This window comes from Balaenoptera physalus (assembly GCF_965194825.1).
Source record: "Balaenoptera physalus genome assembly, chromosome: 18".
NCBI classification, from domain to species: domain Eukaryota; kingdom Metazoa; phylum Chordata; class Mammalia; order Artiodactyla; family Balaenopteridae; genus Balaenoptera; species Balaenoptera physalus.
Window position 1 is genome coordinate 39216988 of NC_138899.1, and position 25129 is coordinate 39242116.

The 25129-nt window shown below is 34.3% G+C and overlaps 1 protein-coding gene and 1 pseudogene across 6 annotated transcripts in view; one reads left to right on the plus strand and one right to left on the minus strand.

Annotated features, from left to right (window-relative positions):
* LOC309647471 (TSSK6-activating co-chaperone protein pseudogene) overlaps window positions 1-14597 on the minus strand; it is a 205860-nt pseudogene extending 191263 nt beyond the window's left edge. The window contains exon 1 of the transcript XR_014268661.1: window positions 1-14597. This exon is cut by the window's left edge and continues 23148 nt beyond it. The product of XR_014268661.1 is annotated as a TSSK6-activating co-chaperone protein pseudogene (transcript).
* Window positions 1-25129, plus strand: part of PCDH9 (protocadherin 9) — a 973394-nt gene that overhangs the window by 396816 nt on the left and 551449 nt on the right. The window lies entirely within an intron of this gene.

The window sequence follows — 25129 nt, forward strand, 5'->3', positions numbered from 1 at the left end:
AAAATTACATAAATTTTAGAATAAAGTTGTTCTTGTTTCAAAGCACCTAATGTCTGCGTTTCTGTCTTTCCACTCCCCCTTTTTGAGGGGAGGGAGGGGCATGGAGTGAGCCTCAGAATCTGAATGGCTCAGTGACCAAAGAGCCTTGAAAACGTTCCCTTTGTTACCAAGAAAATGAGAAATACCATACAGAATATTTGCACTGTCATTTCCTATAATATTATAAAGTCCTTTTTTTACATTATAACTTCCTAAAATGTTCTATGGTGCCAACTTCCCTGGAAATTTTGCATGTCAAATAACTCCTATGTTGGCATTATTAATATTAGCATTAGATATTATCCCAATAATTGTATTTCAGAATGTGCTTAACCATAGTTTTATTTTGGAAAACATAAAATCAGTAAGTTGATTTCCTGGGATTTGTCTCAGTGATCATTCATTATTTATTAGGCAGTATACTAAGTGCCTTTCCCCTACATTATCTCAATTAACCCTCAAAACCCAATTCAGAGGTGGTTATTATTATTACCACTGTTTTACACATGAGCAAACCAAAGCCTGGAAAGGTTAAGTAACTTTCCAAAGGTTACTTAGCCAGAGAGGGCAGAGGCATAATTAGACTCTAAGCAACCTCTTTTTAGATCCTGTTTTTTGTTTGGTTTTTTTCAACCGTACTCCAGCCTTATGAGGCAACTAAATTAACCTCTCAGTAGGAATATTTACATATTTGAATGATACCAACTACTTTTACAGAAATAGGGTATTGTGACTTTGAAAATGTGACTTTCAATATCCCACTGTTAAGACTGATAAATTATTGTACAGAAAAGAGTTTCTTACTTGTGCTGGGCTGCTAAAAGCAAACCCCCCCAAAAGTAATTTTTGCCCAAATGTCTAAAAATATACAATTAATTTTCTCAAAGAAGTCCAGTTTTTCTTTCATAATTATTTCTCAAAATGTTCTTGCTTGCCACCATTAGGGTGTGCAGGAAGATGAAAAAATAGAGTAGCAAAGATGTAGTAATTGAAAACCTTGGATACAGCAATGATGTGAGTCATATGGAGATTCTTTCTTGATGGAGATGTGCTCATTTCATGAATCTAGATTCATGTGACTCATGTCACACGGAATGTAATAATTTCTGTTGGCAAATTACTCCATCTTTTACATTAAAAATTACTGACTTTAAAGGACTTACAGGGTAGTTGGGAAGAAAAAGTACAGGCGGATCATTATAATACAGAGTGACAAATGCTATGAAAGCTATAGGCAGGGAGGATACTCTGCATGCAAATGAGTCAACCCAGTCTGCAGCATCTTAAGAGACATTTTGAGAAGGGAAACACTCAACTGAAACCTAATGACTTAGGGAAACAAAGAAAGGACTTCATTTCCTTAACAGTTTACATTTCAGATAGTTTAAACCCGTTAATAAAAAGAATAAACAATTAATTTTATTCTTAGTACTAAATAAAAACTAGCAAAACACCTCTCAATATTAACTTCCAGGGAAAGAGCTACGTTTAATAGCCATTTGGGTGCAGGTTCTCCAAATATCAGAAGAATATGGAAGTTTCAAAATAGGCAATAATGTAGGGAACTTAAGTCTTTTGTTTCTCTATAATAGGAAATATTAGCAAGATTTTTTTATTGTCAGAATCACTGTACTTAGTATGCTTTACAACCCTACACCTACTCATCATAAACACATGTAACTGAGTAAACTCTTTCCTAGCTTAAAATCAAAGTTTTTCCACAGTAATTGTTTTTGAATACACTCCCTTTTGAGCTAATAGAACACCTACAGGATATGAAAAAAAAAATGTTTAGACATGCACTATCCCTTTCTCTAAAGATTGTTAGGTATTAGTAACTGAGGTTTAAGAACATATTATTTAAATGGCTACAAAGCTAATGTAAGGGCAATAGTGCAATGCCGTTCATACTGTTTAGAGTAATATTGTTGCCACTAATGATGGCATATTGCTGTAAAGCTGAATGCAAACCAAACAATACATGGCCATGTTAAAGTCCATGATTGGTTATAAAATTCTCCTTTTGTTTTCACTTTTGCAGTTCTCCTTTTATAAGATGAGAAATTGCAGGCATTAAAGAAAAAAAATTCAATGACAATTGTTAAAGATGTTAAGGCAGACATTATTCAGGACCATTGCAAAGGTATAGGGACCAGGGCAATGGGATCACAGTGAGGGAGAGAGATTGGGTTGAACTTCAAATACAGCATGGGCAAGTGGAGATTTTTAGCCAGGGAGCAGGATGGGGGTCAGTTGACGGAATATTACCAAGAGAAAACGTCAGGGGTAAGGGGTGTTCTGGATAAACTATCCAAACAGGATTCTTGCTGAAGACAGGCCAGGACATTTAGGCATCAGGTGATCAGGGGGATGGTGGAGGAGGAGGAACCTGATCAGATATCCAGGGTGATCAGATATGGAGAGTGAGGGGTTGTGGTTAAGTTGACTTAGCAGGGTTCTGGTTAAAACTGGATTTTACAAGAAAGTGCAGAGATGAGCCTAGGAGAAGTTTCAGGAAACCGACTAAAGTTTGATCAAGCAAAGAATCTTTGTCACCAGAGAGAAAGGAAACAATATAAAAGTTTACAATGATTTTTTTTTTCCATCAGGTGCTGTAAATCCATCAAATCCCATATAGATTTGAATTTCTTTCCTTGTTCTGTGATCTTGTTAATGATAGTGTATAAAGTATCATGTCATAATTATTTCATTTATTTAAAAGCAATGCCATTTTACTTATTTATAGATAAGTAAAGCTCTGGAAATATTAAACTATGTTTCTGAGTTGAAAATAATGGGTGAATTGTGTGTAATGGAAACAACATGGCTCACTGGAGGCATTCTGTGTTCAGAGTGGAATAGCCTTTGACTGATTAAGTGGGCAGACTTTATTGACTACATTATTAAATATGAAATCTATTAAACTTAAGTACAACATTTCCCCCCTTTAAATGTTAACATCAGTGCCAGTACGAGAGTAAAACTCATGACATTTAGAAAGGAGAGAGAATCAGATGAGATTTACCAGGAAGAGGATATATAAATAATTGAATAGGAATGTCTGTAACAATGCAGCTCTTTTAGATAATGTGTGACAAAATATTCCTCTATTTTCTGATGGGGAAATTTTTCTAATAGAAGGCTCAATCAGTTGTTCCTTAGGCACTGCAATCAGGGTAGTTTTGGAGGCTTCCTTCCAAGTTCTGATTTATCACCCCAGTATCCCAAGGGCCCTCCATGTGATTGCCTTGGCACTGATATTTATGCTGGATGAACTCAAAGTGCCTTACTTAACTCGATATTATCCTTCTTTAGGTCACAAGAGTGCTATCTTTCAAGTACATTTGGGTGATTTTCACACCACCCCACATCTCATCAACACTAGAGATATCTCTTCTTTGAAACTTAGGAGTCCACGAGACCTGTAAATAAAATTCAGCAAGTCTCAGTAAACATTTCTTTTCCCAGCTGGGATGCCAGTTCACAGAGGAGGAAAGTCAATGCATTGAAGTGGGATAAATTAGTGCGTTAGCTCCTAGAAGCAGCTTCGCAGCTGTGTCATGATTTCCTTTAGGGGTCCAGGAAAATGTAGCTTTTCATGCCTGATATTCTTTCTATTATTGTTATCTACCCTCTTCAGAGGTGTAAAGAAATGACCTTTCCCCTGGAAACACCAAACTGATTCTTTCAGAGAGAGTGCTCTTGCTTCTAAAGAGACAGGCCTCTGTTTCACTTTTTTGAAAGATCTGCCATTGCAATCACAGGTAAAGTACCTAACAGGAAGAAGGCAGTGCCAGGAGTCTCCAAGGTAGGCTTACTTCCACAATGGGTCAGGGGGCTTGCCACTGCCTTGCCTTGTTCAAGCTGCCAGAGTGCTTCTTGCATGCTAATATCTTTAGATAGTGAGACCTTCCCCATCCTTGTTTACATTCTTAAAGTGAGGCTTTTCTTTCTGCTGAAAGTTTGCCAGCTGACAGCTTTGGAATGTGAATTTTTCTGTGTCTTTTCAGATCAAGTACAGTGACACTGATAAGAGCTTTCCACACTGCCTCATGTTAGTTTTCTGCAAAACTTGGGTTAGAAACTGGTGTCAACTCTGCTCACCAGCTAGGTGGACCGTGGGCCAAGGGCAGCAACATTTCCCAGTCCAACAAACACAGAAGTGGCATTGCACCTGGGGCTGCTGCCCATGCCCATATGATTTTTGATATAGTGAGCTCTTGTGAACAGTGGGTTCATTGATGTAGCTGAAGGTTAGCTGTGAAAAGATTCTCTTTTTTGATCCCTTGCCAAAAATAGATTCCACTTAGGACTTACAGTTAGATTGGTTTAGATATTGGCATTGTTGGGAAATGGAAATTCTTTACTTTGGGAACCTTGACACTATCATTTTCCTGTCATTTGCATAATGTTAACTGATTGGCCAACTCTTGATTTCCATACATACTTCTCTGTAATCCAATCTACTTTGTGCTGAAATAGACTGAGGACCTAAAATGCATCAGGTGATAATAAAACTAGGCTGTAGATGTTTGTAAATTTTTAAAATTTGAAGATCCATTACGTTCAAATGGGCTTTTTAAAAACATTTTATCTAATTTTTTTTTAACATTTTTATTGGCATATAATTGCTTTACAATGATGTGTTAGTTTCTGCTTTATAACAAAGTGAATCAGTTATACATATACATATATCCCCATATCTCTTCCCTCTTGCATCTCCCTCCCTCCCACCTTCCCTGTCCCACCCTTCTAGCTGGTCACAAAGCACCGAGCTGATCTCCCTGTGCTATGTGACTGTTTCCCACTAGCTATCTATTTTACATTTGGTGGTGTATATATGTCCATATATACACTACCACTCTCTCACTTTGTCCCAGCTTACCCTTCCCCCTCCCCATGTCCTCAAGTCCATTCTCTAGTAGGACTGCGTCTTGTGCATCTTTAAGTTATAACATGTTTTGTTAGTAGGATTGTGTTTCCTTAAAGCCAAAAGATTACAAAGAAATCAGCAATTATCTGACAATAACACCAGAATGTATTATTTTAAGTACTTTCTTCTTGGATTATATAGTTATTCTTATACTTTATTTTCTCAGAATAATTTTGAAATTTCTGTTTTAGTAATACCTTCACAATCAGGTTAGCAATTAGCACAAGAAGAAATTACTTTATTTGATTGCTTTATATTATTTCACCAAAAGTAGTAGTATATATTATACCAGTTTAATCACCAAATTTCTGCTCTAAACTTGCACTCAAATGATTTTTTTGTTTGAGCCTGAAAACATATGCAGACTTTCTATTCCTGAGCACGTTTAAAGACTGACTATAAAACTTCAAGATAGTTGGAAACAACCTAAGTGTTCATTGATGGATGAATGGATAAAGAAGATGTGATACATATTTACAGTGGATACTACTCAGCCATAAAAAGAAGGAAATTTTGCCATTTGTGATAATATGTATGGGGCTTGAGGGTATTATGCTAAGTGACGTAAGAAAGATAAATACACTATGATTTCACCTATATGTGGAATCTAAAAGTAAAATAAAAGAACAAACAAAATAAAACACAAACTCATAGATACAGAGAACAGATTAGTGGTTACCAGAAAACAGGAAGATTGAGGGGAGGGTGAAATGGGTAATAGGGATCAATTGTACGGTTATGGATGGTAATTAGACTTACGGTGGTGGTCACTTTGTAGTGTGTACAAATATCCAATTATAATGTTCACACCTGAAATGTATATAAACTTATACCAATTTTACCTCAATTTAAAAAAAAAAAAAGTAAAGATAATTTTTTGAGCTATTTCCTAAAACTACCTAATCTAAATTTTACCCTTAAAATGTGTTTTAAGTTATAATGTTGGTTAAGTGTTGGCACTTCAAAAGTTCTTCTCATTTAAATGGAGACATCAAGAGAAATTAATATGAGGAAATGCCTAGCAAAGAAACAATGAATCAGAGTGCCTATTTATTACACCAAAAAGGAAATGTTAACAACAGTGGAATAAAGATCTGAGTGCCTGGCAAATAGAAAGTTTTCTGATAAATGAAATATAGTCAGTGTTTAGATATCTAATTAGTAACTTGAGTAAGGAAAAGTTTTATTTGTATTTTCTACTTTCAAATGCATAAACTCTCAAAACAGCCCTTTGTTGTTCTTCATAAATATCATGATTTATGAAGCTCACATATTCAAGAAAGTGATATTGATAGAGTCATGCAGGAATGTCTTTGTTTTGAAAAGATTTTTCAAGTATCTGATATTCAGAGCACTGAGTAGTAGACTCCCCAAAGCTCATTTCCACCAGTAATTACTATAAAATATTAAACAAAATATGCAGTAATTATGTAAACTTAATAAAATTGATATTGGAGGGAGTAGGAAAGAGAATGGGAAGGGCCTGATGAGGCATTGTGTCCATTCTGAGCCAGACATTCTCCTCAGCTCTGGGAAACAGACGTCAATGGAGACAGTAGAGTTGTTACCTAATCAAGGAGGCAGGCACACAACAAATAATTACAGCAAATGAGAATTCTGAAAATAGAAGACATCACAGAGCTCTGGGAACATCCAGAAAGACTTGGAAAACCCTGTCTTGAGGAGACTGGTAACCTGAAGGTGGCAGGGTAGAGAAAATGTTCAAAAGTGTGTTGACATTTGAGATGATTCTTAAAATATAGGAGAAGAGTCAGGCAAAAATGAAGAGAATTCCAGAGAGAGGGAAAATATGTGCCTTCATCTGTGGGCTTAATGTAAATACAGGCAAGTCAGTGTGGTTGGACCCAATTGTGTCTGGTGTGAACAAGGCAAAAGATGGATTTGGAAATATAAGAATACAGGTCACAGACAAACTTTACATCATACTAAGGAATTTGGACATTTTGCCTGTAACAAAAAAGACAATGAAATATTTTAAGCACATTTTATAAGGATCAAATTTGATTTCTAGAAAAAAAATCACTTTAGCAAATGTTTGAAAGTAACTGTCCTATCATTTGTTCACATTTATGGAGCTGGTTTATTAAGGGCATACACTCCCAAATATAATCTCCTCTAGGAACCAAAAAAGAAAATAAATATAATAAAAAAGAGATAAATTTACCTATTTTAAATTTTATAAAAAAGCAGAGGTGACTTACTAACTTAATTGTGCTATTCATCCCAGTAAGGATATTGTTTGAAAGGAACATTAACTGGATTGAAAGAAAGATTACATACATTCTAGTCATCCTAGGATTTTGATGGTGGGATGTTTCTCAGGTTATTAGGTATGAGATAAGTGATAAACAGCTCTTTAACTGAGGGCCTGTTTTTCTCTTTTTCACTCAATTTGAAGTTCTGGGTCTACTGCTGTGGACAAGGCAGATATTTCCAGTCTGTCTAGGAGTTTGGAAGAGAAGATGCTATACTTTCAGTGTGTGGATCATATTTCCAAAGATACAACCACAGGAGAAAATGATCCATGACTCTTTAATGTTTACTACATTTATTATTCCTATCAAATAATATTATGTAACCTGAAATCACTTATCTAGTTGGAATTAGATGGTTATAAGTAAACAAAGGAAGAGGAGGAAGACAAGGAGAAATAAATATACAGACCAAAACGAAGAAGGAATATAGTTACACTTCTGACACGTGACCTATATTTTATATCAGGGTATAAACACACCAATGTGAATAAAGGTCTATATTTGTTCCCTAGTTACCTCCACAAGTTGCTGCTTTGATCAGAAAAAAAATTTCTGCCATGTACAAGGCAGCTGTTTTTACACAGACTGCTTTCTGGTTACTTAACATTTTTTTTCTTCAACTCTTCCATTCCTACCCCCTTACACATCTATTGCTAATCAATAAAACAAATAAAAAATCTTCACTGCTCATTTATTTTCTAAGAGATTTCAGTAAATCAAATTTACCAATGGAATAATGCTTATTTGTCCCAAGGCAAAGGAGTCATTTGAACTTCAAAAGTCAAACATAGATTGTGAATTTATCATAAGGCACAAGCCTCTCAATAGCCTCTGACCTCTTCAAACACTTTGCTAGAAAATATAATTAGCATGCTGAGATCACAGAATTTAAGATGTGGAGAATTTAGTATGTATGCTGGAAGAACTTAATTGGTATGATTAAATTCTTGAAAAATAGAGGCTTAAAGTAAAAAACAATTTTGTAAGACTGAAATACTATAGAATTATTTTAAAATGAAAAGGTTGAAAGCTCAAGAAGATTAATGTTTACATAGGGACTGCTAAATTTCTTATATTCAATTATGTGAAGTTTTTAAAAGGAAAAGTTTTATTAAGTTTTACATGAAAAAAGAAATAAATCTTCAGTGTTATATGCCCCTTCATCCCAAGGTTAATTCCTTCCCCATCAAGGTAAGGGTGTATTCACCTAGTTTTCAGGGGAAGGTATGATTGTAGAAATACCTTTTAGGTGGGATCACAAAAGTTTAGAGGAGAGAAGGTTATGAGTATCATAACTGTGGCATAAATATTGCTGATAGCTATGTTAAGATGTTTACTGAATATCCATATTTACAATGGTGTTCCATTCCCATAACTCCATCTCTGGCTTATATCACCTACTAATTTGGGTGCCTGTGACAGTGGTGCAGAATCAAAGGGATGGGTTGATATACCTCTTATTAAAAATTTAAGGGAGATTTATGATGTTCCAGAGAAAGAGCAATGTGAGAATGTATATATTATCCTGCCTCTAAGGAAACACAGGGAAAAATTATTATTCTAATCTTTTTGCTACAGGTTTCAGAAAATACTTTCCAGTCATAAAACTATTATTTGCAAAAGAAGCTATTTATTGTGGTTGATAACCTATAATCAGGTGATCAGAGAAACTAATTACCACGCTGTTTCATATTTATTCTCTAAGACTAGATGTCTTAAATGAATTTGAGCTCCCATTGCTTTCATAAGTTAAAAAGAGATTATCTCCAACTTTTGTCCATTTCCTCTGATGTGCAGTGTATTTTACTCTCTTTTACAGTCTCTAAAATGGTGATAAAACATTTAATTTAAACTAATCTATCATCTGTCAAACCTGCTTCAGTGCGCTAGAAAGCATCAAAATAGTATCACTTTTTTTATGTTCCTATTTATACATGTTACTGGAGTTAGTAAATTAATTATTTATTATTGTGGAAAGTCAAAGGACTGAAGAAAATCCTCTATTTTTGAATTTGAAAGTAAAACAGCATTCATTAAGCCAAAACCCCGTAACTATTGTGCATTCAAATGATCCCTATTTTCCCATTTACATCTCTGTAGAAAGAAACTGGTGAACCATTATTACCACTGATTAGAGATTTATGATTTTATCTCTTTTATTTTTAGAATAACTTATAGAATTCTTAATGTTTCACTCTCTCAATAAATCTGATCCATAAAAAAATACCTCACATTTGCTGGGCTAGATAAGGGCATATGTGCCTATTTATGTTTACACATATATAAATACACATAAAACTTCATTTCCTGTAAAGAGTACAGAAAGAGAAGTAGACAAGTATATTAACCAAAGGTTTGAATTCTAGGATCAACCATTAATCATGTACATTGTACAACTGACTTAACTTTCCCAAGCTTTGTTTTTCTTTCTTTTTTTGTCATTAAGCTGAAATAACAGTAATAATAACTCTTAATGCATAGAGTTACACTAGAATAGAATATTATCTATTATATATATATACAGATAGATAATTTATATCTGGAATAACAGCTCAATAAATGTTAGCTATAATTTTGGTCCTGTGTTGATTAAAAGTTATTTATATTTCTCTGAGAAAAAGTCTAGCAAAATCAGGAAATGAGTGAAGGCTACAAAAACATAATTGTACTGTTTAACAACGGTGGTCCCACCACAGCAGACTGGGAGATTCGCACTTTGTCAGCACTCAGCACATATTAGGAAAACAATCAATCAAGACATCGTTACAACATGGCGATCCCTGATCCATTATTCATTTCTGACATACTAGCTGTAAGGCAAAAGTCTGTATGATAGAGTTGATTTCCTACCTTATCACATGTTATCACTGCTTGCTGAATGAAAGGAATGACTTTTCTATCATGGTCCAAGTCCACACTATTGAACAATAAAATAGAATCAGAAGGACATGATCCCAGGGCACAGACTAGTCATATTTCCATTAGTATTAGAGGCATGACTCCAAATCTACTCTTACTACTTTTATAATGACCTCATACTTTGTCACCTATGAAGTACAAGAAGTAGGAATTCAGTGTTTCCTAAATTTTCAAACTTTATGTTTAGATTTTCATTTAGAAAGGAATACATCTCATTATTGGTAGCAGTTATGTTCTGTAAAGTTGCCTCAAACACAGAATTTGTGAATACTGAACCATTGTTTCTAGGGGAAATGCAGGGTTGCCTAGGTTCCTGTGAGCCTCTGACCACACATTTTAATATATCAATACATGACCTTGTTTTAGGTATGTTTCTGTTTAAAGGACCTTGTTTAATACATATTGTTGATTCATTAATATTGAACTCATCGCCAACAAAACTAACTCATGACTGAACAAAACTTATCTAACACACATTTTCTCTGTAAGGCACATCACAGCCTTTCTGTGCTTAGGAACACTAGACAGCACTTCAGCACTCTACGTGGGGTCCATTTTAAACAGCAAAATCACCAACGAAAAGCACAAAGATGCAAAAACAAATCACAACACTAAATAGACTGCAAAAGATGCTTGTTTGCAATATGAGAGCTGAATCAGGAAGACAGAGTGTTACCCTATTCGACCTCCCTGGAAGCATGTGCATTGGGAGACCCACTTTTTTTGAGCTTTGGGCATGTACACAAAAGACCACTAAAGAGTTGTGATTATTGACTTGAGGTCAATTTATAAACGCATTTTAGCAAGTAGGCAAATTGATGAATATGAAACCCATGAATGATGAAGATTGATTGTATCTATATAATAATCCATATTTTTAAAAAGTTTTTATACTTACACTACAATAACAGAGGTACAGAGATGATTGAATTTTAAACAACTGAGTAAATGTCAGGTCATGCACTATTCAAAGCACATCATATTCATTTAATAGTCATGACAATACTACTCTTTACAGACACAGAAATAAAGGCTTAAAGAAATAAGGCCAAGGCCTCGCAGCTAGAAGTTGACTAGTCAGGATTCAAACCAGCCTGTTTGGTTCCAGAAACTACAAGCTCTTAACCATATGTTGTTCTTCTCATTATAAGCAATATGATATTCAATTATTCACAATAGAGCAACATTAGTGGCTAAAAGAACAGCATGCTCCATTTTAGTGTTTCTTTTGATCTTTGCATCTCAGGTTCAAGGCTTTACTTCTTACCTTTGAACATGCTATTGAAATGTAAAATAATACTTCCCTCTTTGTATACTTTGTGAAGCCATATTTCTCTCCATCTAAATAATTTTATATTTTTCTGTCTATGTATTCCCATTAAAAATGAGTCACAGATGAGTCATGTTCCCAACATTCATTTGTGAGTCATTCAGAAGTTTAGTGTTTAAACATAGCGAATAATGTGGTAGATTAGCCCCTCCAAACCCATTTATCCCATAGTGAAACTGGACTAGCAAAAAAACACCAACAGTATTTTTGCAACCACCTGCTGTAACAGATATTTCCTTGGGAAAACACAGTTTCTGGGTGGAATGACTTTATACAGTACAGTTAGGTTAAGGACTCATATTCACTTAATGCATCACAGGTACAGAGACTCTCCCACCTCAAAGGCATTGTTAGAGGTCTGAGAAAGTCACTAGAAGGAACTTCAGAAACCTTGGACATGGAGAGAGTGAAGAGAAGGAAACAGATGGAGATCAGAAGTTTAGGAAGAGGAAATTAGTTGAGAGTAAGGAAGCAGGAGAGCAGGACTCCTAGTCCTATTAACATTCTTTTTACCAGCATACCTTCTTAGTGATAGAACATCTTCCTATCTAAGTAATGCCTCTTCTTACTGCTACTGACCTAAGATTTTGACTGGTAAGCTTTTTCACATGCACTATTTGTTGCTTTTGACCGGTTTTACTCACTTCTCTACTTCCCTAAAGAAGATAATTCTTCTTATCAAATTCAGATTTTCATTTATATTCTTGTCCTTAAAATTAAAATTCACAAATAATTGATGTGTTCTTAGGATACTTGGTATTAATAATGAAAAAAATTAAGCTTTTAAAAAAATTCTCTTTCCTCTCTCTCTCTCTCTTTCCATCTCTCTCTCTCCTTTTCTCCCCATTCTTCTTCAATTGCTATGTCTTCCAAATTTTAGTATAAATAAAAATCACCTAAGAACTGTGTTTTTTGTTTTTTGTTTTTAAATATACATTCGTGGATCTCACTTCCATGTAGTCTGATCAAATTGGTCTGCAACGGAGTTCAGTAATCTGCATTTTTAACATGTCTCCCAGGAAGTCTTTCTAGAGCTAATAGAGGACCCCCTTGAGTGCTGTGACTTAACGGCTTAAAAGGAAATGAAGTCCTTATATGCAGGTTACTAAAGGATCTTTATATAAAAATATTAGAAAATTAAATAAAGACAAGAAACAGGCTTTACAGAACATTTGTTTACACAATTAGGAACAGGATATTGTTGGTAACAATGGTGCTATCTTTTGGAAAGGAGAATTGAGAATTTAGCCCAGGAGAACTTACTTTTCTCAGTCACAGTGATCAAGAGAGGAAACTAAAAGATTATCTATGGAGATCTTTCCTGTTCAGGATTTCTCCTTTTCCCTCCTCACTGGTAATTTGGTCATCAAATGCCTTCCCTTGACTGGGTTTAAGCAGAAAATGAAGACAGCAATTACGTTTAGGGGAGGATGATTGGCAGTGTCTATGTCAACAGATTGAGAAGGAAAGGAAGATTAATTACTTTTCATCTACCAGGTCCATAGCTGGGTGACACTTTCTAGAAACAAGTCCCTTTATTAGTAGGTGAGCAACAGTATCATCATCATCATTACCATTATAATAGCCATCGCTACACATAGCTACCATTTACCCATGATTGAGGATTGCTGATGGACTAAATTGTGTCCCTCCAAAATTCATATTTTACCCTAACCCTCGATGTGATTTTATTTGGAGTTAGGGCCTTTATGGAAGTTATTAAGGTTGAATGAGGTTACAAGTAGAGGGCCCTAATCCAATAGGATTAGGGTCTTTGTAAGAAGAAGAAGAGAGACCATAGCTCACTCTCCCTCTCTGTGCCATGGACTGTGGAAAGGCTGTGTGACAGACACCAGGAGAAGGTGGCCATATGCAAGTCAGAAGGAAAACTCTCGCCAGAAACTGAATAAGCTAGTACCTTGAGCTTAGACTTTGTAATCTCCAAAAGCATGAGAAATAATTTTCTGCTGTTAAGTTGCTTAGTCTATAATATTTTCTTTTACCATAAGTCAAAAAAAAAGCAGACTAAGACAAGGAATTTATTTATTATTATTTAATAATATTCTCATTTTGTTGTCCTTGGAATTTGAAGAAAAATAGTATGATCCATTGATCCATTTGTAGTCGAAGAGCCCAAGTCTAGAAAAGTTAGGTAAGTTGTTTGAGGTCACACCACCAGTAAAAGGTGTGTGTTTGGGGTCAGGGGCCAGTGGTAGACATAACTCAGACAGCCCAACACCAGAACCTAAACTTCTAATGATGAAACCATACATACTTCCAAAAGAGGCATGTAATTTGACTTTTTAATTTTTATTATGGATATATAATTGAAATATTTTAGTTTTCTTTTAAAATCACTCTTAATAAGTAATTTATTTGTTGAGAAATATAGCAATTTATCATTGTATAAACTTACTGTTACATGTTAACAGCTCCTTTGTTGATAAATTTATTATTTCTGTTTTAAAGGGTTTGTGATTCTTAATGATACAGTCAGGAATTTTGCAATCTATTCAGAGGAGGGTTTTTTTTTTTTTCACTAATAAGTTGAAATATTTCTAGACACTAACGCTTTTATGGCAGATTTCAAAGGAAAGTTGTCTAAGGGCAGCATGTATTTCAGAAGAGTTTCTCAAATGCTTTACTGTCCTTTGTTACACTTTGTATTTTTAAGTTCTTTGAAAGTAGGTACAGTGCCTCATATTCAAAAGATGTTAGAAGAACCTAAACTAGATTTCTATTGGTTTAATTTGACATTTCTTTGAAAACATGCAAGTTGGCAGAGTCAGAATTTCCTCAAGGAGGTCCAAAATTTAAGTTCAGAAAAGACAGGTTTGTCTATAGGCACAGTGTTTCAAAGCGTTTAACACTGTGATGTAACTTGAGAAGAACACAGGGACCCACATAAGTTATCTGAAAGATCAGCTGGGCATATTTTCAAACAGAAGAATTTCCTGTTAAAGGTGACTCCCTTGTTTGAACTAAAAGTTTCTAAGGTTTCAATGTACAATCATATAAGAATGTGCAATCATTACCAATGGAAAAATCAACAAATAAGTTAGAATATAATTTCACTTAAGGGGAAAGAATCATATGAGTTATCTTTAAGCTAAGCTTCAGTAGATTTTAAAGTGATTTATTTTAAATAATTTCCTGAACAAAGAAAATAATAACCCTCGCTTGCTGTTTATACCTTTTTCCTTCACTTTGCTATTTTAACTTACTTTCAAATAGTGGCACCTTACCAAAACAAAATTTGTTTCTGTAGTGGTGTCACTAACATTCCTGAGCAATCAGTCATGATTTCTGCACCTCCAGCTCTACTACCATATTTAGTGCTACAGAATTATTGTTTTTCCTTGGTGCATGGTAAAATGGAAAGAACATCTATCTCTAGAAAGAAGGACCTCCAGGATATTGTGACCATGTAGAGACTGACCTTCTCTTCCCTGATTAGTGACTTAATGCTGAAGGAGAAAGGGTGTGCCCAGGCATCTACACAGCCTGCTCTGACATTCCCTTTATGCTAATGTGGCAGCACCATGGTCAGAAGCAGTTCACAGCAGTGTCTGTGAGCTTTGTCTCTGGTAGCTCTTCTTCAAGACTTGTGGATGGTAAAACCAGCTTCACCTGACGGCTCCTTAAGTTACCAGAGACTTCTTTCAATCTCATTCCTCGTTGGCAGTGAGTCCTAGTCATAATTACATAGCTCTGATTCCTGCTTCTTTGCCTCCTCCAAAGGACTCAATCACATGCTCTTTCCTGAGGCTAGATATAAATAACGGACTCTCTCGGAATCCACTACCTTAAAGTAGTACTGCTCCCCCATCACACTCATGCCTAAAGGACATTGCCCGTAAGACTTGCAATCTCTATCTATCTATCTATCTATCATCTATCTATCATCTCTATCATCATCTATCTGTTTATATATGATATCATCCCTAAATGTCTTACCATATATATATATATATATCCCCTAGAACAGCTACATATATACTAACCAAGTGCAAAACCATTCATCAAATCCAGTGTACCCTAAAAAGTCTGTCTTGCAAGCTATGTTTAACAAAACAACTATCCCTGCCAGGTGTTGCCAATATGAAGTATGCTGTCACACTGTACTGGACAGTTGAATGTCACTGTATTCTTGTATCTTATTTAGTGTCAGTGGACAAATCATAATATATTAACAAGTCATAATATTGGACAAATCATAATATTGGTATATTAACAAAATATTACAGTGGAAGAAAAAATGAGCAATCCTGCATATCCAAATATTATTACTTGAACAAATGATGAAAGTAGCTACAAATGTATAATATACTAAAAGCACTAACTTCCAACTTAAAGGTGATTACACACAGAAGAACATTTGGTAGTAAAAGTTACTGTAAGCTCTTTATAAAAAATGAGAGTTTTAATATTTTTAAAATTTCACTCCTCTCATATATTCTAGAAATTATGTCCCCAAAGTATGCAGAGTTATCTAAACTGCATACTTATGAAAGGATTTGAGCAGTAGAGTGCAATTTATATTTAGCAGTTAGTGACAGAGCATGAACATTCATTAATATTCCCACATTAAACTAACTTATATTATACATCCTAAGATCTGTTGTTATTGCTTCTTAATGGTAAATGTTTAATTAATGATGCCTTAGCAAAAAAAATTAAAAGGGCATTATTTTTTCCTTTGGTCATTAAGATACAACAAAATGCAATAAAATGTGATTGACCACTTGAATATCTTTTGCCAGTTTTCAGCAAAACAGAGTTGAAAATTTTTATTACAGAATTTTAAAAATATGTTAGCTATTTTAAAATTATAAATGTTCCATTACTCTAAATATACCTTATTTTTACTAAACTTAGTAATTTTAAGATCAATTTATAATATAGCCAAATAAAAGGGGAAACACATTCTTTACAATACAACTGATACATGTTTTCATTCAAATATTATTTCCTTTTAGGTACTAAATTTAGCTGATATGCCAAAACATAGGAGATTTGGGGCAAACCATGGGTGGTAAGATATCAGAGATGTTGGAACAATTAAAACAAAAAAATAAACACATTCTCTCTCACATACATACACACAATCATCAAGTTAAATACATACAAATAGAAATACACTTTATAAAAATCTGTAGGCATAAAATAGTAAGTTTGTTACTTAAAATGGCCTATAATCATAGTGGAAAGGGAAACTATCATGGAATCAATTTCATTATAAAAAACCTTGAATGCTTTAAAGGAATATTTATGTGTACAAAAATAACTTCATATAAATCTTGTTTTGGAGACAATATCAAAACAAATCTTCTCTAAAGGTGAGAACGACTTAATGGCTTTAATGTATCAAACTTAAAAAATGTGTCATATTAGAAACTACTATGAAAGTAGTTTCTAATGTTTATTTTTTTTATCTGTTCGAAAGAAATGGGAGAAATGGTTCATTGGAATTTTACAATCTGCTCTTATTAAATTATCTTATTTATCAGGAAACAACTGGAATATGTGCACGTGTGTGTGTGTGTGTTCATGTATATGTGAAGGAAGGAGAGACTGGAGGAACTCTTAGAGAAAGACCCTTTTCTTTTGCATTGCATCTCATCATTTTAGTATTTACACACAAAGTCAAGGAAAAGGAAAATATACTTTAAACATTTTGGTAATTTTATTCAGTGCTTAAAAGTTTTGCTTCATTCTCAGTAATATTTATATATTTTTCACAGATGGAAATTTAGTTGATGTAAAGGGACTGTAGCTGAGTATAGTGCCCAATAATTTGACTTGTGCAAAGAAAGGAAAGAGAAGAAAAGCAAAGATCAATAAAATAGAAAAGAAGACAGAAAAGAAAGGAACTTAATTCTTACTGGACTACCAATATGAATCATCTTTATAAAAATAAAGTGACAGGAAATAGCCAAATTCTGTTAAGTGATAGGATTGTTTTCTATTTCAAGTACTTCAGGTGGATAATAAAAGCAACAAGTTCATTATGTTAGTGAAAAATGTATGTACATATTCTATTATTCTTCAAGATTGGAATCTGCTTAATTCTGTAGCAAAATATGTTAACCAACAGTTATCCACATTTGATATTGCCTTGTATATTTAGAGGACAAAAAATGTTTTCTGTTGAGAAGGTATTTACATGCTTAATGATACTTTCCCCCAAGTCCTCTACAAATCATTTTCTAAATATATACCTAGTCTCTTTATTCTGCTCCCAGGAAGCTTTTATGCATTGCTTGTATACAAGCTGATTTTTGTTCCTCCCCATGCATTATCTATATCTGTGTTTACATGCTCCACTGTAATGGCCCCAGAGGATGTATAATAGTCCATCTCGTCAATAATCCATGTTTTAAACTCTCTAAATACTTGGATGGCATTAACAGCTATCATTGTACTGATCTCCATTTTAAGAAGTATCTAAATACATATTTAGCAGCTTAATCTGTCTTGAAAGGTCCCTGAGTGTGTATTTATATGATAGAGTGTACTGACATGTGCAAACTGACCTTTTATGCACAGTTATAACTATTTTTTTAAATTCTTAAAACATTTAAAGCGCATGCTGAGTTGCAAAACAAAATATTTCTTTTGCAGAAATTATTCCACAGTTCATGGCAAAAAGAATATTTTATAAGTGTCCTAGAATGAAAAAACTTTGAACAAACTACCTAAGAATCTATAAAAATATGAGAAATGCTTTGTAAATTCTCTTTGTATTCCTCTTTTCTTTTTTTCTTTTTTGACTAAATTTTTTAAATGCACAGATATATGTGGCAGGACAAGATATCTATTCCCTAATAATAGCAACAGTCGTTGACATAAAATAAGATTTTTAGAAATTCTTTATTCCACAGAGAATTTCTTCAGGATGGATACTGTTGATTAACATGTTACTTAGGTTATGTTATGTTTAAAAGACTTTTATCCCATAGAGTATTTGGAGTATTTTCTTCAGTCTTATTTCTTTAAAACTGATTTAAACTAGAAACCAAACAGGTATATACTGTTGGTAATGAAGAATTTGAAAAATGTAATTAAATACAGAATTAAATAATAGTACAGATATTCATGGGTTTTTTGCTAATTAACAAGACTGAAAGTTATGACAAGGAATCACAGATTTTCACACACACACACCCCATTAGTCTCTTTGTCAACTGCCTCAGTATATGCTCTTAAAAACGTATTGGAAAGTAGACCACTGCTGTGTACTTTAGTCAGGTTTGTTAGTTCTGCCACGCACTGGGGATCACCAAAGTAAGATTGGCGATTTAAGCCACAAATGCACATATTTACAAGATATCCCCATAAAAGGCATTTATTGACTTGTATCAATACTTTAGTTGTACCTTCCTTTAAAATCCAAGCAGTAGCATCAGCTACCATCTCATAATCCCTTTCCTCTGGGCTATTCCACTGACAGACTCCTTCCTCTTTATGGCCCCAGTAGCAGGCCCAACTCCTACGGTTTCAACACACAGTCTTGTCCAGGAGTTCCCATGTTAGACCTGGAAGTCACACTATCTCACCTGGGAAAACTGGGCCACACTCCCATCCCTGAACAAGTATCTGTGTCTGGAAAACAGGGATGCTGTTTTGAATAGTTCTTGCCTCTGGCCTCAGACTCAGGGATTGAAAGTGAGGAAGAAGTGTGTCCAAAGCAAATCTGGGACATTGTTAACCAAAAGAAATATACATCGACTCCAGTCTGAAAGCAATGACAAGTATCCAATACGTGTAGTCCCTGAGATTTTAATATGTCTAGGCTCTAGTGTGTTCATCAGAGAATATTGTTATGTGTGTGTGCATGTGTGTGCACACATGTGTATGTTCCTCTAATAGACCTGGTCTTCTAGAAGAAGTTCAACTATATCTGGCAGATATTTTTGTTGGTGATGTTAGTTGGTTTATAATATTCAGGTTTCTCCATCTGTCTCCGTCTACACTTAAAACACAACCACTTAAAATCTCAAAGCAGTGAATGCAGTAGCACTCCTTAATGAAGGCTTAGTCAGAATTATCTTTGTTGAGGGCACAGACCTGCATGTAGCTGGCATCTCAAACCTGGGTCTACGTGAAGTTCACTGCCAATGGTAATTGATTTCTTTCCTTCAGTCAGCTTAACATAGATCAAGAGTGAAGTGGCACTTGGCTACACACAATCTCAGCAGCTGCGATTTTGCTGTTGCCTGTCAGGGTCCTTCTTTCACATATTCCCTAGAGGCCAGGCATGTTTCTGAATTTAATTTTGAGGCACTCACTGATTTCTCCCAATGTGTCTGAGTTAGGGAGACATCCCACAGTACCAGATCTTAAAAGAGAATTATCTCCTTTACCACCATCAAATTTGTACCTTTTTCTCTTTACCAAATACTTATAACCATTTTACAATATTCCATTCTCACTACCCAAACATTGGGAGATAATATTATATTCTTATTCTCCAAACATTAAGGCTAATAAATGTGGAAAGTCATTCCCAAAACACATCTATACACAAAATTGATTCTATTTTGTTATTTTATGCTCAAAATTCAAAGTAGTTTTATCAATCCTCAATTTAGAAAAGAGATGAAGTTTCCTTATTTCTATAATTTGAGGGAAGTATCAATAACAATCTAGGGACTATAGTAGGTCAAAGCCTCCACAGGACCCATACTGTTCCTTTAGGAAGTGTCATCCAAAGATTGAAAACATTACCGAAAAAAAAGAATGGGGAGAGGGGAAGGGGTCTGGAATTGTCCTTCCCTGTGAAATGCAGGTAGCTTTAAAGAACTGGGATTTGAATCACATTAGACTTAATTTACTGTGTATACACTGGGAGAAGTTATGGTGGAAATATATTTTCTTTTTCCAGAATAATGTTTCAAATAAGACCCAGGTCATTGATAAAGTAGTTTATAAGAGACACTGCCCTCAGACATAACAGAACTATATGAGGATTTACTGGTTTTCAAAAAGTATCATACCATAGAGGAAAAAATTAAGATAAAACATAATTTTAAGCTATGAAGTTAAATGAAGCAACATTGGATGTTAGTAAAATATCACATTGTGTGCATGGTAATATTCCTATCTAATTTCCCTCCAGCCTTCTCTACTCCTTCATGTCCCAAGCTAAGAATCCCAATAATCCTAGGTTCCCCTTCTCCTCACTCTCACCTTAATTGCTCTTTAGTAACTGTAATTTGTATCGTTAGAATGTCACTGTTTTCTCCACAGTGTCCTAATTGAGCCCCTAATCATCTTTTATTTGAACTAATGCAATGATTTTATCTCTTCCCATGTAAATTTCTCTTGAGCAAAATAAGGCAAATAAAGAGATTTATTTGGGGGGAATTCCAAATAAAACTTCAAATCTATATTCAGTATATTCAACTATGATAGCAGGTTCGTGTGAACTCCAGGGTAAATCTTGGAGTGTCTCCATTGATATTTATTAAAATAATAATTGTAATTATTATTTTCTTAAACCCAGATTTGTGAATTCTCAAAGAAAGTGGGTGAAGTGGGTTATGGATCAGGTAATTCAAACATAGTATGGTTCTAAAGTTACTAATGTCGCTTTCATTACTGTCATGAAATACGTCAATTATGAAAACTACAAAGAAAATGTGCTATTCTGCAGAGCTCTAATATTTTATAACCTGTGGCTAATTCTTAAGTATATTGATAGATTCTAACTATGTTAGAAAAAAATTATTTTCAATAGCATATTATGCTGTTTTAATTTACACTGCTTTTAGTTAATTTAATTGAACATAAGAGAAACAGGCATATAGGGGGAAAATCACATAATTGTCATGCAGTGTACGTAGTAGAAGGATCCCTGCTTTTTTCCAGAGACTAAGATGTTTGTTAAGGAGACTTTTACATGCGCCTATATTTATACATTCCTTATTTAGGGAGCTGCAGGCTTTTGAAAAACTCATTACATAATTTTCTTCGTTTCTTTTACTTTGCTACCTCTTACAGATACCCTGTCTTTTAAAAATAAATGGATATGATCTAAATGCCTAGATTTAATCACACTGAATTTTTAAAAATAAGTTGTCTTAAAAACATAAGATATTTTTATGCTAGAGTTTTTATTTAAGCTGCTCACAAGGCAACAATTACATGAGAATTCAGACAGAGACAAGCCACTGAGGTGTTGTTTTCAGTACCCAAATGGTCTCTATGAAACAGAGCATCTAGGGGTATATTTTCTTTTAACTTGACTTCATTTCTCTCTAATTAGTAGTGTGCAGTGTACCATTGTGATGTCTGCTTCCCCCCTTGGTTCCTGTGCCCCCCCCTTGGGGATTTCACAGCTGTTTTGCTCTCCTGTTGTAATTGAAATTTTGCTTGTTCCAGCCTGTAATTGATAGTGAACCCAGCCATTTTATGTTGTCATGCAACAGATGTACAATAGAAACTCTCAAAGTGGCATATGGAAAAACTGCCCTACTAGAGTGAAATCAGATCCAGTCCTATATCACAAATCCATTCTCTTGACATTTTGTGGTTTTCTCCTCCTTGCAAGTGCTTTTTTGCTGCACAAATCAACATAAAATTATCATATTCATTGGCTCTATGTTGAGTCTTTAGTCTTCCTTCATGATTCTATATCTGAGTAAGGGCTTCACAGAATAATGTAGATTAGTTCACAAATATAATAGGGTTCTCTGTACACTTTTGTCAAGTCTGGTCACCAGTTTTAAATATAATAATTAACCTTACGTGAATGTATCTATACCTATGAATACATCAAGAGATGTTTGAATTGGTTAACTATATTTCTCAAAAAAAAAAAAACTACTTGTAAATGCTAAGTGAACCTCCAAATTCATTAATTCTAATGATAATTACATCTGTAATTCAAGAGTCAGAGCCTTCGCTTCAAAAGAAATATTACCTTTCCAATATAATAAGAGAGCCTTGAGCCTTAATTGAGCCCATATTATAGGGTATATTATCATTTCAAAAGATGGAACTGCGTGTTTTATAGGCAGTTTGAGATGCTTTTGTGTGGATATGTTGGGTCCTCAGTGGCTTGACTAGTCTAGAAACAGACAGGACCTGAACTGAACAGGAGAGATTCTAGGGGAATTGACCACATCTCAGGATGGCAGCATTCACTACAGATAGAATGAGGTGTCTAACTGCAATGTCTATTGCACCAAGACTTTTTAGGTAAGTACCTAATGAAGTTGAATCCAGAAAGAAAAATAGGGAAGTAAAATGATTGGGTAGTGGTGAATCAGTAAACCTGATGGATACTTCATATTCTAAGTATTCTTTTCAGTTTTTAAGGGAACTTCAGCCAATCTCTGAGAATGTGAGGACCAGGATGGGAGGGGAAAATAATTGACAAGTATTTGAGGATGTACTAGGGTACAATCAAGGGTCTTAGAATCCAAGTCAGAGCTCTGAGACCCAGTAGAGACCTCAAGGGCTAATTAGCTAACTGGGGCAAAAGACTGAATGACGATAGTATGAGGAAGGTACTTTTGAAAAGTGGTTGATGATATTTGAGCAGGTGGATTTGAAGAGAGAGAGGTAGAGGCAGGGAGGTGAGTTAAGGTCTATCAAAATATCCGTGTAGTATAGCAGAATTGAACAGAGGATCTGGGGGGTACCCACTAGAGAGGAATATATTTCATAGGTGTAATTGGCACAACACTCTGTAAAGTGTGAAGGAGAGGAAACTTGGAAAATGGACCAGATATTTGTCCCCTGACTAAATGGAAACTGCTTTAATACTGGTAAAAAGTGAGGGGGGGGGAGGGTGGGTACCGGAGAAAAAACAGATTTTGGAGGTAAAGTGATTAAGAACATAATATCTTGGAAATTCTATTGATATATCTAGATACAGTGTAAAATAATTATTTACAAGCAGAAATCTGGAAAGAAGTGAGATTAGACCTTAACATTAAAAAGCGATTTGCATAATAACCAGTTACATAATATTTTAAATATGTTTACATATTATGTTTCAGAATCTGTAATAAGAGGTCAATTCTTAACATAAATATATTGAGAAATTAATGATAAAATATTTTAAATGTTAATGCCATCCTTCCTTTGAAATAGATGTTTATATAAAATGTATTAGATAGGAAAGTGATTAAAATCTCATAACTGTATTTTGGAGTTTACAAAATCACAGATCGGGTAATCATTAGAAAGAAGTTAGTTTCTTTGCACCAGATCAAAATTTATTTACAGTGCCTTTTTTTTTGTTCTGAATTATTCAAATAAGTGACATTTTTTTTAAAGTGATCACAGATTGAATAAATGTCTGTTACTAGAGAGAGTGCATCATACATTATAAACACAACAGAAAGATGAGTTGCTCTAAATAATTCTAGTACATCATGTTTTCCTTTTAAGTGAAATAGGAATAGAAACTTGGCACTTAACATTTAGCTATGTTTGTAATAAGACATGGCTATAAACTCATACATTTTATTTCAACAGTAATATTAACATGCAAACATTCACATGGGTTTTTATTTACTATAGTTTGTCATACTACCATGAGAAATTGTGTTAATTTTGGTTCAATTTTAATGAAGTAGAACAACAGGTTATATAATATATCAAATACATTTTAGTTATTAATATCAGAGCAAGTTCTCTCTGTTAAAACCTGGCTTAATTTTACATTATTCTTAAAGTATATGTGACTATGTACCAAGGAATTTATTTGTGATAAATTCAGAATTACTTTTTCCAAACCATCGACACATCAACAATGAGCATTTTTTAAAATGTGAATATTTTTGAAGATCAAATTAAATAAAATACCTATATAAACATAAAGTTTAAACTACATGATACTGCTGAGTTGCTTTTACTAGACTATGTAATACAGATGATTGAAGTGCTCCTAGAGATGACCTTTAAAGGAGAAAATGGAAATGGCTTCCTGGTTAGATTTTAGTGAGTCGTTGAGATCTACAGAAGAGTGAAAGATTAAAGAATATAATGTGGAATGAAAGATATGTTCTGTAACATGAATATATATTTAGAAATCTGGAAGTAATGGTAATGAGTACAAAACTGGAAAAATTGGCATAGTGGATTGATTTTAGTTTTAATTTTTTATGCTTTAATTTTAATTTTTGATGCTTAATTTTTTCTTGGTATTCAATTTCATCTCCCTATCACTATTGCATTTTCTGGCACTCTGATTAAAACGGGAGAGGAAGAAGCTTTTGGTGTTAAATCCCATGGGTATGTATTTGGCAGTCTTGTAGTGTAACTGTATCTATTGCCTGGGGATTGCTTTTATCTTCTTGAAGCTTATTTGATGAAAATATTACCAAACCTTATAGTTATATAAAGATGGATTGGAAGATTGTTATTTATAGAGAAAGTCATTTAAGCATAAAGAATTGAAACATGCAATATTTTGTACATATTTTTAGTAGGCAGTGGAGCAGGGCAAAATTTGAAGCAAGGCATAGAAAAGAGAAAGGTTTCTGTCTACTACCTAGTTTTGTTCTCTTCCTTCCCTTCTCCACTGCTTGATTTAGAGAAAGGAAGCAGAAGAGGAATCAGGAAGAAAACCAAAGGAAAAGGAGGCAGAACAGGCTTAAAAATAGAAGGGTGTGT